This window comes from Macaca nemestrina, chromosome 19, assembly GCF_043159975.1.
Source record: "Macaca nemestrina isolate mMacNem1 chromosome 19, mMacNem.hap1, whole genome shotgun sequence".
Lineage (NCBI taxonomy): Eukaryota > Metazoa > Chordata > Mammalia > Primates > Cercopithecidae > Macaca > Macaca nemestrina.
In genome coordinates, this window is record NC_092143.1 from 81,560,336 (window position 1) to 81,575,527 (window position 15,192).

Genomic DNA, 15,192 nt, shown 5'->3' on the forward strand with positions numbered 1-15,192 from the left:
ATGTCCTGTGATGCAAGGCTGATTACTGAGCTGGAGATCTTATATGGAACTTGGACTTTTGAAATACCATCAGTGAAAGAGTGAATAGAAAATTTTACTTTTGCACAGTCAGATGACAAATGAATTTGTCTCTCTCAGCCTGAGTTCTGGGTGCAAATGAAGAGTCATACCTGAGAATTTGTAATCACAGGCCTATCTTCATGTAGTTTGTGGTTTGAATACATATTGCCTGCTTGATTTAGTAAACCATAAACCCATAAGCCCAATTAATATTTAAGCATAGTTTATGGAGCCAGATCCAGAAATACTCAAAACAGTCAAATCCAGAAATATCTTTGATCAGACTAATCCTCTTGAACATAACAATTATAAACTCTGAATGAAATACTTTTTAAAGCGCAACTATTAGAAGTCACTGAAGAGTAAGCAAAATCAGGAGGAAACTGATTGAACCTGGAGGAAATTTGACCCTGGAAAGAAAAAAAATTCACTGAGAGCTCCATTCCCACCATTTTTGTCCTAAAAACCATCCCTAGTGCACACATTGTGGTGATAGCTAGAATTCAAGCGGAAAAAACAGTACTGTTTCATTCGGATAATATGTGAAAATATGGAGTTCAGCGTTGTCAGAGAGACTGGAAATGGAGGAAAAAAATCTTGAAAGGAGGGAGATACAGAGGAAAGAGCACACAAATCAAATATCTACTACCCATGTATATTTGGCTTGCTCATGAGCTGTGCAAGAGAATACCAGGAGTTTGGAAGAAAGCAAAAACATTAAGGCTGAAAAATCTAAGCAGAATTTTAACTGCTTCCCATCGCAGGGGAGGCAGAGTTTGATGTTTGAATCTTGTCAAGTTAAAAGAACTTGGCCTTTCCACTGAAATCCAAGAGAGACCATAACTTAGGAAAAACTGTTATGTCCCAACAATAAAGATGAGTTCTAAGATGAAAAGAAAACCTGGATATTTGGTATGATAAGAAAAATGTAGCCTCCACATGTGCAGGGTGATGAGTAAGTAATTAAACTGCATTCAAGAACAAAAGTAAAAAGTCTTCAGAATAGAATAACAAAGTCAAGAATCTCTGTAGTGTCAACCACAATGACCAGTATACAACTTAAAATTACTACACATGGGAAAAATTAGGTAAAGGATGACAGAATCAAGAGGAAAAGCAGTCACTAGGAACAGACTATAAAACCTCTCCGATATTAGAATGAATAGATAAAAAATTTAAAGCAAAAAGGTTTTAAAGCCAAAAATTTAAAATACAAATTGTAAAATCAATGTGAACTTACAGCAAAAGATAGTCACAGCAAGTGAATAGGTATGGTATCCTGGTAAAGAAATGGAAAATATGCAAAAAGTCAAATGAAAATAAAATGAAAAAAGTGATTTAAATTGAAAATGAGATGAATTGGACTTAACAGCAAATTAGAGAAGGCAAAAAAAATTCAGTTTGAAGAATTATCAACAGAAATCATATAATTTGAAGAGAAAAAAAGATTTAGAAACAGACTCAGTGACTTGTGGGGCACTTTCAGACAATATGGAATATTCTGACGTGTATAATTGAACTTCCCACAGGCAAAGAGGGAGATAATGGAGAATAAAATTATTTGAAGAAATAGTAGCCCCCAACTTACCAAGTTGTGTAACCCTTCATTACCTCGTAGATTCAGGAAACGCATAGAACTCCAAACTTGGCAAGTGAAAAAGCAAACAAACTAACCACACCACATCTCCACATAGCATGGTCAAAATGCTAAACCCAAAATTCAAAAAGTTGAAAAGATTTCAAATTATCAATCTATCATCACACTTAGAGTAACTAAAAAACCAAGAACAAAGTAACTCCACAGGTAGCAGAAGAAAAGAAATAACTAAAATCAGAGCAGAACTGAATAAAATTGATACCTAAAAATGCAAACAAAGGATCGACAAAACCAAATGTTGGTTCTTTGAAATGGTAAACAAGATTGATACACTACCCTATATTTACAAAGAAAATCAGAAATGAAATGAATCATCAGAAATGGAAAAGGTGACATTACACCTAATCTCACAGAAACACAAAATATCCTCAGAGACTATCATGGACACCTCTATGCAAACACACTGGAAAATCTGGAGGAAATGAACAAATCCATGGAAACTTACAATTTCCCAAGGCTTAATCAGTAAGAAATTGAAACACTAAACAGACCAATAGAGAGTTCCAAAATTGATTCAGTTATAAAATCTACTAACCCCCCAAAAGCCCCATATCAGATGGATTCATGGCCAAATTCTTCCAGATGTACAAAGAAGAGCTGGTACCAATCCTACTGAAACTATTCCAAAAAACTTAGAAGTAGGACACCTCCCTAACTTATTCTATGAAGCCAGCATCACCCTTATACTAAACCCTGGCAAAGACACAACAACAACAAAAAAGAAAACTACAGGCCAATATTCCTGATGAACACAGATGTAAAAATCGTCAACAAGATACTAGCAAACCAAATCTAGCAGCATATCAAAATATTAATTCTCCATCACCAAATAGGCTTCATTCCTGAGATGCAAGGTCAGTTCAACATATTCAAATCAATAAATTGGATTCACCACATAAACAAAATTAAAAACAAAACCCATATGATCATCTCAATATACATAGAAAAATCTTTTGATAAAATCCAACATTCCTTCATGATAAAAAAAAAAAAGTCAAGAAACGAGACATTTAAGAAATACATATCAAAATAACAAGAGCCATCTATGACAAACCCACAGCCATATCATACTGAATGGACAAAAACTGGAAGCATTTCTTCTAAGAACTAGAACAAGACAAGAATGCCCACTCCCACCACTCCCACTCAGCATAATACTGGAAGTCCTAGCCAGAGCAATCACACAAGAAAAAGAAATAAAAGGCATCCTAATGGGAAAAAAATGGCTGAAATTCCTAAACTTGGTGAATACCTTTAACTAAACAGATCCAAGAGATCAATCTTGAAGAAGGTGAATACAAAGAAACTAGACTACACATCATAATCAAATTTCTAAAAAAGTAAAAATGAAGAAAAAGTCATGAAAGCAGCCCAAAAATAACTTAGTATATACAGATAAACGATAAGATTGGTGGACAATATTTCAACAGAAACAATGGAAGACAGGGGATGTTGGAATGTCACAAGAGACTGAAAGAAAAATAAAACTGCAACCAATAATTCTATATCCTTCAAAACTATCTTTCAAAATTGAAGTATTAAATTAAGCCATTTTCAGATGAACAACAACAAAAAATTTCACTGCTAGCTGCCACTACACTCCAGCCTGGCAACAGAGCAAGACTCTGTCTCAAAAAAAAAAAAAAAAAAAAAAAAAAAAAAAAAAAAAATTACTACTAGCTGATTTGTACCTTAAAGTATACTAAAGAAAGTCCTTCAGAATGAAGAAAAATAACACCTGATAGTAACTCAAGCCTGAACGAGGAAGTAAAAGCATTCGAAATGGCAAATATGTGAGTATATATTTTTCCCCTCAATTTGTATGAATTTCTATTGAAAAGTTTCTACATTTCGTCAAAAGTAATTAAAAATTAGCTTTAAATAGATTGTGATAAATTAAAGATGTATATTTTAATCCCCAAAGCAACCTCTAAAAACAATTCAATGAAATGATATTAAAAGTGTCCCCAGGGCTGGGCACGGCGGCTCACGCCTGTAATCCCAGCACTTTGGGAGGCCGAGGCGGGCGGATCAGGAGGTCGGGAGATCGAGACCATCCTGGCTAACACGGTGAAACCCCGTCTCTACTAAAAATACAAAAAATTAGCCGGGCAAGGTGGTGGCGCCTGTGGTCCCAGCTACTCGGGAGGCTGAGGCAGGAGAATGGTGTGAACCTGGGAGGTGGAGCTTGCAGTGAGCCAAGATCGCGCCACTCACTCCAGCCTGGGCGACAGAGCGAGACTCCGTCTCAAAAACAAACAAACAAACAAACAAAAAACAAAGTGTCCACAGGCTGGTTGCGGTGGCTTACGCCTGTAATCCCAGCACTTCGGGAAGTTGAGGTGGTCGGATCATGAGGTCAGGAGATCGAGACCATCCTGGCTAACACGGTGAAACCCCATCTCTACTAAAAATACAAAAAATTAGCTGGGCTTGGTGGTGGGCACCTGTAGTCCCAGCTACTCGGGAGGCTGAAGCAGAAGAATGCAGTGAAAAACAGGAGGCGAAGCTTGCAATGAGCTGAGATTGTGCCACTACACTCTGGCCTGTGGGACATAGCGAGACTCTGCCTCAAAAAAAAAAAGTGTCTACAACAAATACCTATGCTGACAGGACGTTTGACAGAAGCCCTTGATTGCCAACCAGTGATGACCACTCAATATTTTAAATTAGAAAACTGCTTGAGATGGCTGCCAGGTAAACTCTTTTTGAGAGACCACTGTTAGCCTTTTATTGATCCCTGATAGAAACTGTATCTATTACTGAATGACACAAATTATTTTGAAACCTGGAATACTCTGCATGTAATGGGTTATATCAGATGAATGCTCCAGTTGGGAGCTACCTGCACAAAGGAACTGCATCAAAAAGAAATGGTGTAGGCCGGGCGCGGTGGCTCAAGCCTGTAATCCCAGCACTTTGGGAGGCCGAGACGGGCGGATCACGAGTTCAGGAGATCGAGACCATCCTGGCTAACACGGTGAAACCCCGTCTCTACTAATATACAAAAAAAATTAGCCGGGCGAGGTGGCGGGCGCCTGTAGTCCCAGCTACTCGGGAGGCTGAGGCAGGAGAATGGCGTGAACCCGGGAGGCGGGGCTTGCAGTGAGCTGAGATCCGGCCACTGCACTCCAGCCTGGGCGGCAGAGCGAGACTCCATCTCAAAAAAAAAAAAAAAAAAAAAAAAAAAAAAAAAAAAAAGAAATGGTGTATTCAAGAATGTGTCACAGGGGAATCCACTGAAGGAACCCATTGCAAACACAAGCAAGTGGCAGCGCTGTCTAGGAGCCCCACATGCATCTCCCTGATAACTTAAACTTAACTTCACATCTGAATGAGTATCCCCATAAGATTAAATATTGCAGGATCCCCAAAAGTAGCACAGCTTACACAATGTAGCTCAGATGTGGAGGGCCCACACTGGTCTCAAAGTTGGCTGCATTGCAGCCTGCTCATGGCTAGACAATTATTGAAGGGAAAGATTCATTCACTCAATGGACAGAATTCAGAGTGGCGTTCATAAATATATTAACAAAACTAAGTGATATTAACAAAAATGAGGTATGGATTGATATTGACTCTTGGGCCACAGCCAATAAATTGATGATAGGATCTGGAATATGGGTCTTAGATGACTAGAAATAAAGAGAAATCATAGTAAGGGGTACAATGTTATGAACATTATAGGCTTTGTAAGCCAGCTTCCAACGTGGCCCCAAATAATTCCTACCTTGCGGTATTTACAATCTTGTGTGGTTCCCTCCCTTGTCATATTAAGGATGGTCTATGTGACTGGTAGAGATAACTTACTCATTTGGTCTCCCTTGTATCAGTCATTCCAGAAAAAGCCAGCTGCAGTGTGATTTCCAGCCTTATTTAAAGGCCAGCATGGTGAGAAACAACAGCCATTCAAGTGGGATTAAAAGCAGATCCACCAGCCACTACACTCAAGCCTTCAGGACTGCAGCCGTAACAGACAGCTTGACCACCACTCCATGAAAGCCTCTAAGGCGCAACCACCCAACTAGGTTGCTACTGAATTTCTTCTCCTCAGAAATTATGTGAGATAATAAGTACTATTATCTTACATTGTTTTGGGGGATAATTTGTTGCACAGCCGTAAATAATACAGATATAAAAAGAAAAAATCAAAGTGTGTCATGTTGATACTCAACAGTAAAACTTTCTTTCACATTTGGAAGGGCATTGGAGGCAGTAAAAGAATGTTCTAGTTCTCCCTGGAGGTGGCCTATTATGTACACAAGGTTAGTGGTCATGGGGGCATTCAAGCAAGTTAAGAAAGGCAGATCTCTCTGACTACCTCTCAGGCTCAATATGAGACTAACTTTTATTATTTTTTTCCTATAAGTTAACTATAGACTAAAGGATTTTATGTCCTGAGAGGATACAGTTAGGCGGTGGACTATACTGGCCTTTGCCTGTGGCCCCAGAAGGATAGGGATGGGTTTTGAATGTGCTGAACACTTATTTTGGAGTTGGATTTGGTAATGGGAACAAATGCTTTGAATATCATCAGATGATTAGAAAAATAAATTTTATTTCAATTTAGATCCTCTACCGAGGTATCTTCATATCAAGGACCCTGTTTCACTGAGGATACAATGCAACAATAGGCTAAAGTGCCACATACAATAGATGTATATATTATACCATCCATAGAACGGTGGATTATTAGAAAACTAGCACAGACAATCAAAACACCTGCTTACTAAATTGGGGAAATGTGTTGAAATGAAGGATTAAAGGAATGGTTTGTATGAATAAATGAATACGTGTCACAACTTCACACGTGTGACATTAAGACAGATCATTGGACCAATTGAAAGATATATTGGAAATGAAAGAAGAGGGAAGGGAGAAGATATTGTCAGTTATGTAATCATTTTTACTCCTTATTTTTTATGGATACATAATATTTCACTTATTTATGGGATACATGTCAGTATTTGCTATACACATAGAATGTGTATTACTCAAGTCAGGGCACTTGGGGTATCCATCATCACCTTAAGTACTTAACCATTTAACTGTTGTAGACAGTTCAAGTCTTCCACCTACTTTGAAATATACAATGCGTTGTTGCTAACTATATTTACCCTACTCTGCTATCGAACATTAGAACTGATTCTTCCTATCTGACTGTACATTTGAATCCATCAACAAACCTCTCTTCATCCCCATCTTCCACCCTACACCCTCCCTGGTTTCTGGTATCTATCATTCTGCTCTCTACCTCTGTGAGATCAACTTTTTTAGCTCCCACATATAAGTGAAAACATGTGATGTGTGTTTTTTTGTGTCTTGTTATTTCACTTAACATAATGACCTCCAGTTACATCCATGTTGCTGCAAATGACATGGTTTCATTCCTTTTCGTGACTGAATGGTATTCCATTGTGTATATATTGCGAAAGGAAAATAAATCCTGGGGCTCCAAAATCTCTAAGCTAAAGGGAAAAGTCAAGCTGGGAACTGCTTAGGGCAAACCTGCCTCCCATTCTATTCAAAGTTATCCCTCTGCCCACTGGGATAAATGCCTATATGATTGCTTCCTTTGGAAAGGCTAATCAGAAACTCAAAAGAATGCAATCATTTCTCTTACCTATCCATGACCTGGAAGCCTCCTCCCCTCTTTGAGTTGTCCCACTTTTCCAGACTAAACCAATGTTCATCTTACACATATTGATTGATGTCCCATGTCTCCCTAAAATGAATGAAACCAAGCTGTGCTTGAACCACCTTGGGCACATGTCATTAGGACCTCCTGAGGCTGTGTCATGGGTGGGCATCCTTAGCTTTGGCACAATAAATTTCCTAAATTGAGAACTGCTTCAGATATATGGGGTTCACAATATACACGACATTTTCTTTATCCATTCATCCTTTGATGGACACTTAAGTCCATATCTTGCTAGTGTGAATAGTGCTGCAGTAGACATGCAAGTGCAGGTATCTCTAATAAACTGATTTCTTTTCCTTTGGATAAATACCCAGTGGTGGGATTGCTGGATCATATGATAGTTCTATTTTTAGTTTTTTCAGAAATCCCTATCATGTTTCTCATAGTGGCTACACTAATTTACATTATCACCAATGGTATATGTGTTCCTTTTTCTCTGCATCTATGCCAGCATCTGTTACTTTTTGTCTTATCATAGCCATTCTATCAGGAGTGATATGATATCTCTTTGTGATTTTGATTTGCATTTCTCTGATGATTAATGATGTTGAGCGTTTAAAAAAAAATACTTGTTAGCCATTTGTGTATCTTCTTTTGAGAAATGTCTATTCATGTCTTTTGCCTACTGTTTAATGGGTTTCCTATTATTATTATTTTACTGTTGAGTTGTTTGAGTTCTTTGTATATTCTGGATATGAGTTTCTTCTCATATGAACAGGTTGCAAATATTTTCTCCCATTCTACAGATTGTCTCTTCACTCTATTGATTGTTGCTTTTGCTGTGTGGAAGGTTTTTATTTAATATGGTTTCATTTGTCTATTTTTGTTTTTGTTGTCTGTCCTTTTAAAATCTTAGCTATAAAAAATGTGCCTAGACCAATATATTGAAGTGTTTTCACCTAGTAGTTTTATAGTTTCAGGTCTTATATTTAAGTCTTTAATTCGTCTTGAGTTGATTTTTACACATGGTCAGAGATGGAGGTTCAGCTTCATTCACACTCTCTTTAATAAATGGTGCTAGGAAAATTTGATATCCATATGCAGAAGAATGACACTGTACTGTAGCTGCTTAGGGTTTGGGGGTGTGAAACCCAGTGTTCTCTCTCTCTCTGGGGCAATGTCATTGCATAGTCTTTAGAAAACTCACTCTGTCAGTTTTCTGGCCATGAGGGTTGAGGAACTCCACCATGGCTAGGATTGCAGGAGTCCCCGATGGGAACACTGAGCATCTCTTTTCCTTTTCCTGCTTTGAGGAGTCTCTCCAGGCTCCCAGTCAATCCTGGCCGAGTAGGCTCCTGATCCCTCTCCTTTATTTAGGTGTTTCCTGTCATTTCTCTTTTGAATTCCAGTGTTCTCTCTTGGATCATCTATTTGAAGTGTGATTACCTACTCAATATTTAAGTTCTTCTTTGTGGATCAGGTGAGTATGAGATGTCTCTATGGAGTTATCTTGAAACCCCTCCTCAAAAATTTCCCTCTTCTTCACTTGACCTCATAAAATGGGTCCCAGATTGCTTCTAGAATTTCTATTGCTAAACGAGACAAAATGGCAATGCCTTTGAATATAATTGCCTAAGTTCCGAAGGGCATGATAATTGTCAACTTTCCTTCCTCATCTGAAGATCTTTAGGCTCCTGTCTACCTAGCAGATGAGATAATCCTATATGCTTATGTTTATCCAATTGTTCCCGGAGTCACTGGGGGTGAATGAAAAGGAAAGTATAGGTTTGATTTATATTGCTACTAGCTTTATGGGCTAATCCTTTTGTTGTGTCTAATACTTCTATATTGAGGAGGGCATAGGTAAATGTAATAATAAGTGGAAAGAAAGTAAATGATTACTGAGGGAAAGGAAATTAATATTTGCATAATGGAATATTGCTTTAGTGTCCATGAGACTAGTTCAGGATTAGAAAATAGTATTACCTCTTAGTTATATTCCATATGTCACCTTCAAATAAAGCCAGATTATCAGACAGGACAAAGAGCAAACATATCCAACTATATGCTATTTATAATAAATGTACTTTGAATAATACGAAGAGGCAAATAGGTTGAAAGTAAAAAGAGTGAAAAACATATATTATGAAAACGGTAAGTAAAACAAAGAAAAATTATATTAGTATTAAAAATATATGGTAAGGAGTTTTGCTACAGAGAGATTTTTACTATGATATTTAATTTAGCAGAAAGAGAAAACACTGATAAACATATGTGTGTCATAACGGAGTCCAAAATATATTAAACAAAACTGTCAAAACTAAACGAAGAAATGGAAAAAGGACCAATTATAGTGGGAAATTTCAATACTCCTTTGTTTGTAATTGATGAAAATAGACAATCAATAAAGACAGAGACTTGAACAACACTACCAAACCAGTTGATCTAAATAACATGGATGGAATCCTCCACCCAACAACGAAAAAATACTTATTCTTTTCCGGTGCACATGAATATTCATCAAGATAAACTATATACTGAGACTTAGTGTGGTGGCTCATGCCCATAATCCCAGCACTTTGGGAGGCCAAGGCAGGCAGATCACGAGGTCCAGAGGTCGAGACCATCCTGGCTAACACAGTGAAACCCTGTCTTCACTAAAAATACACTGGCCAAAGAAGAAATCAAAAGGGAAACTAGAAAATATTTTGAATTCAATAACAATGAAAGCACAACATATCAAAAGTTGTGAGATGTAGCTAAGATAGTATTAGAGGGTTCATTTATTGCTTTAAGGAATATTTATTGCTGTAAGAAAGAAAAGCATAAAATAATTATCCAAATTTCCATCTAAGAAAGTAAATAAAAGAAAGCATATTAAACCAAAGGGAATTCCAATATCAGGAGTAAGAGTGGACATCCTTCCAGTTTCTATAGATAGTGAAAGAAAAATAAGAAAATCTCATGACAACTTAAATGAAATAGTAGTATTTTTAAAGAAACCACACTTACCAAAACTGACTTAGGAAGAAACAGACAACTGAACTGTCCCATATCAATGAAACATATTGAATTCATAATTTAAAATATTCACAAATAGAAATGTCCAGACTCAGCTGGCTTCATTGGTTAATTCTATCAAATATTTTAGGAGAAAAAAAAACACTAAAGCCATAAAAGCTGTTGCATAAAATTGAGGCAAAATAACCCTTCTCAACTCATCTTATAAGGCCAGTGTTATCCTCACACCAAAGCCAAAGAAATAAAAGAGAATAGAAAAGACAGAGAAATGTCCCCCACGAACATAAACACAAAAATCCTTAACAACATATTTTCAAAGAAAATGATACAATATACAAAACATAATAAGTTATAAAAACTGGGTTGCATCTCAGGAATGCAAGATTGTTTAATAGTTGGCAAATAAATCAATATATTTCATATTAACATATTGACAAATCATAATATTTCATATTAACAGAATTAGGGAGAATAAATAGGATTTTTCTCAATTGGAGTCAAAAAAGCATTTCGTAGAATTTGACTCAAACAGTAAAACTCTTAGCAAACTAGAAATAAAAGATAACTTCCTCAACCTGATAAGAGACAGATATGAAAAATCTATAACCAATATCACACTTAATGGTAAAAGACTGAATACAATGTTCTTGAGATTATGGACAAGCCAGAATCCCCTTTCAACACTGCATGGGAATTTCTGTAAGGTCAGAAAACAAAGCTAAGGGAATACAGATCAGAAATGAACAAAATTAACTTTTTTTGTAGTTAACATGTTAATACAGGCAGAAAATCCAAGGAAATCCACAGAAAGAAAGCTAAAGATAAGAAGTGACTTTAGCGAGGTACGAAAAACAAGGTTGAGGTTAAAAATACCATTGATTTTCTATATATCAGTAAGGAGAACACCTACTGGATGTTGAAATGAGGAACAACTCAGTTGTCAAAGCAACTCTGTTTACAAAAGTACAAATAAAATTCCTTTGAATAAACTTAAGAAAAGACGAGTGAAAAGTATACATCTTGTTCACTGAAAACTACAAAAATTTTTTGAGAAAATCAAAGACTTAAATAAATGGAGAAATAGATTATTGTATATATTGTAAGACGTGACAGCTAAGGTAGTAATTTTCCCTGGAGTCAGCAAGTTTTTGTAGCAATTGTCAAGGGAGGGGCACCAAAATTTACACGAAATCAAAGGACCTAGAAAAGCCAAAAATATTTTAAAAAGAAAAACAAAGTTGGAAATTATATACCTTTTGATTGCAAGGCTTATTATAAAGCTACAGCAACCAAGACAGTGTGATATCGGCTAAAGGATTTTCTGCCTACATGAACATGTTCCAACATAACAAAATAGAGTTGGACATAGACCCACACATATATGTTCAATTGATTTTTGACAAGGGCTCCTAGGTGAAAGCAGGCTCCAATGGTGAAAGCAAATTCTTTTCAAAGACTTGGTCTAAAGCTGTCAAATATGTGAATTATTAAAAAAAAGGGGGGACAAAAGCAAAACTTACTTAGACTACATCTCACATAATTCACAACTCTTAACTCAAAATGTATCGTAGTCGACATATAAGATCCATAAATTTTTCAGAAGGAAAGAGAAGACAATTCTTATGACCTTGAGTAGACAGTTTCTTAAATTGAGCCCCCAGCTCCTGCCAAAAGAACCATAAAATAAATAAAAAGATGAAGTAGACTTTACTGAAATTTAAATTTTTTTCTTTAAAGTAAGAAAATGAAAAGGCAACTCTCAGAGTAAATACTTACCAAACACATATCTGAAGAATGACTATTATCAAGAACATATATTAAAAAAACACACTCACAACTCAAAAATAAGATGCAAGCTTTTAAAAAATATTAGCAGAGGATTTCAAGAGACATTTCACAAAGTAAGTTATGTAAATGACCAATAATGTGAGAAGTTGGTCAATATTACTAGTTTTCAGGAAAATGAATATTGGAACCACTAGGTACTCACTCCCTAGAATAGCTAAAACTTTAAAAATAAAACACAAAATGTACAATCCCAAGTGTGAGAAAGAATGTGAAGCAACCATAACTCACGCATTGCTTGTGGGAAAATGGTGGCACCACTTTGGAAAACAGTTTTGCATTTCATTTTATAGTTAAATGTATACTTACCTTGTTATTCAGTAATTCCGATTCTAGGCTTTTACGCATGAGAATGTGTACATTCATACTAAGACTTGGATGTATTCACACCAGCATTATTTATTGTAGTCAAAACTGGAAACAACCCAAATGGCTGTCAACTGGAGATTGAGTAGATAAAATACAGTATAGTCTTAACATGGAGAAACACTCAGCTGTAAAAACGAATGAGCTACTGATGCACCCAACATGGAGAAGTCTCACAAGCGTCACACTAAGCTGCATGTACTGTATGATTCCATTGATAGAAAATTGTAGAAAAGCCAAAACTGTAGTGATCAACAGTTCATCAGAGCTTGCCTAAAACAGGAGTGGCAGTGGGGATGGGGAGATGGGGAGGAGGGACGACAGTGACAGCAAATGAGCAACACGTCTGGGTGGAGGAAATGGTCAGTATTTGGAGTGTGATTGGGCTGTATGACGATGTGCATTAGCCAAAACTCAACAAACTAGACACTTGAATTATTAGGCCCCAGCAAAACGATTTAAATATGGGAGGCAAAAAAGTTTACAATAATACAAATACTAAACATTAAAACTTGAGAGTTGTAACTACAGTGACATTTCCAGAATTTTGTATAGATTTAAAGGGTTATACTGTTAATAAAAAACATACTCGTGGATTATGGGCTGATATCATGATTTACAATCAAGCAACATGAGAAATGGGGGAATTAGCTCTCACAGAAAAGGGCTGTAATCAGCCGAAGCCACAGCTCTGAAGAGTCAGCTCAGTGGTATGGTGGCGTTGGGCCATTTTCTCCTCCTGAAGCTTCTGTTCTCTGAAGCTGGTACTATGGAGAATTCTCAGACCAGCTTCATTACTTTTGATGAATTATTCTATGGGGCTAACTGGGTCTTAGGATTCAGTTGACTGTTATGGCTGCTGGAGGAGGAATGTGGCATACAACTGGAACCCTCTGGAGACAGAGGAATGTCTCTCATCAAGATGTGTTAGAGGAAAGAAGAGCCAGAGTCCAAGAAGTGGTAGTGGAGCTGAGATGAGAAGGTGAACTCTGGAGGGATGCAGGAGGAACACTGGTAGCTAATGGACTGGTGCATGTGTGCGTGTGTGTGTATGTGTGTGTGTGTGTGTGTGTGTGTGTGCAGAAGGCGATTCAATAATTATCTTTGCTTTGGGACAATGGCTAGAATAGTGGAGTAATTTGCTGAGGTAGGAACTATGGGAGGAGGAACCCATTAGGATGGGTACGCTGGGCACATTGAGGAGTGAGGTGGCTCAGAAGGAGACCTCCAATATGTCATTGGTAGTAGAGGTCTGGAGAAGGTGAAAGAGGCTTTAACTGGAATATTTGAGATTCATCCATGTAGATGAGATCATGGAAGTCATTAGCATGAAGAAGGCTGCTTGATGATCACGCCAGGATGGGAGAAGGCTGGGAGATGGAACTGGAACTGTGGAAGCACTAATGCTTAGAGAAGATGAATCCGCAGTGAAGACTGAGGAGGAGAAGGGAGGCAGGAGGAAATTCAGAGGGAAATGAAGATAGCAACTTTGGCCAGTCAAAGGATACCTTCTTAGTTTTTATTGACTCAGAACAAGTTACTTCCCTTCTCTGGACCTAAGTTTTCTCATCAGGTTGATTTTGGGTTAGGTAATTTCTTGATCCCTTCTGGTTTTAAAATTCTCTCATCCAAACATGGTTTTTTATTGCCAAAGAAGCATTAATTGCTTAAACACATTTTGTGGTATCTTCATGAGAAATACGGCACATGTACATGCACATGCAAACACCTGAGAGAACAAACACCACTTCTATCAGTGTGGTTTGTCTCAAGGGAATGGCATAAAAAGATGGAGGAACAAATTGGTCAGTTAACCAAATGCAGCATCAGAAATACTCTGTTGACACAGCAAACCACAAGGAGTGTTGAAGAAGTGGCAATGTAAACTACTTTCTCTGCAAACGTCAAGGGATTAGAAGGGAACAGACGCAGGGTGGCCCAGTGGGTGTGGCCCCACCAAAGTCATGGGGACTTGGAGATTGAAAAATGAAAGGCAAAACCCCAACACAGAAAAGCTTCTGGGCTCCTGGCCTCTGATATCCACTGCTGTTTGGAAAGCTCAATTTTAAATATAAAGTAAAAGTTACAATCAGCTTTTAGCTGATTGATTAATGGGTTCAGCCCACAACCACTGAGAAGGCTGCTGAAATCAGTACGTATCTCAAATTTACAATTGCTTTCAGCAAAACAGCCAGTGGAAATTGATGAGAGATTTAAAGATGATTTTTCTCCTATACTGATGCATTCTTCACATTGCCTCGCTTCTCTTTAACACACTGTGATTATTAGCTAATAATTTCCCATTGGTGCTACCACATTTGCCTTTCAACTGATAGTGTAATACAGGCATGCTTTGTCTTATTGTGCTTCACAGATGTGGTGTTTTAAGAATTGAAAGTTTGTGACAACCCTATGTTGAGCAATCTATTGGTGCCATTTTCCCAACAACATGTGCTCACTTTGTCTCTGTGTCACATTTTGCTAATTCTCAAAATATCTTCAACATTTTTATTATTACTATATCTGTTACATTGATCTGTGATCAGTGATCTTTGATGTTACTATTGTAATTGTTTTGGGGTTCCATGAACCGTGCCCATAT

The 15,192-nt window shown here is 37.3% G+C and overlaps 1 long non-coding RNA gene across 1 annotated transcript in view; it reads left to right on the top strand.

Annotated features, from left to right (window-relative positions):
* LOC139360076 (uncharacterized) overlaps positions 1–5,848 on the top strand; it is a 40,128-nt gene extending 34,280 nt beyond the window's left edge. The window contains exon 3 of the long non-coding RNA XR_011617156.1: positions 5,551–5,848. This is a non-coding gene — a long non-coding RNA (uncharacterized lncRNA). The remainder of the gene's footprint in view (positions 1–5,550) is intronic.
* The last annotated feature ends 9,344 nt before the right edge of the window (positions 5,849–15,192 follow it).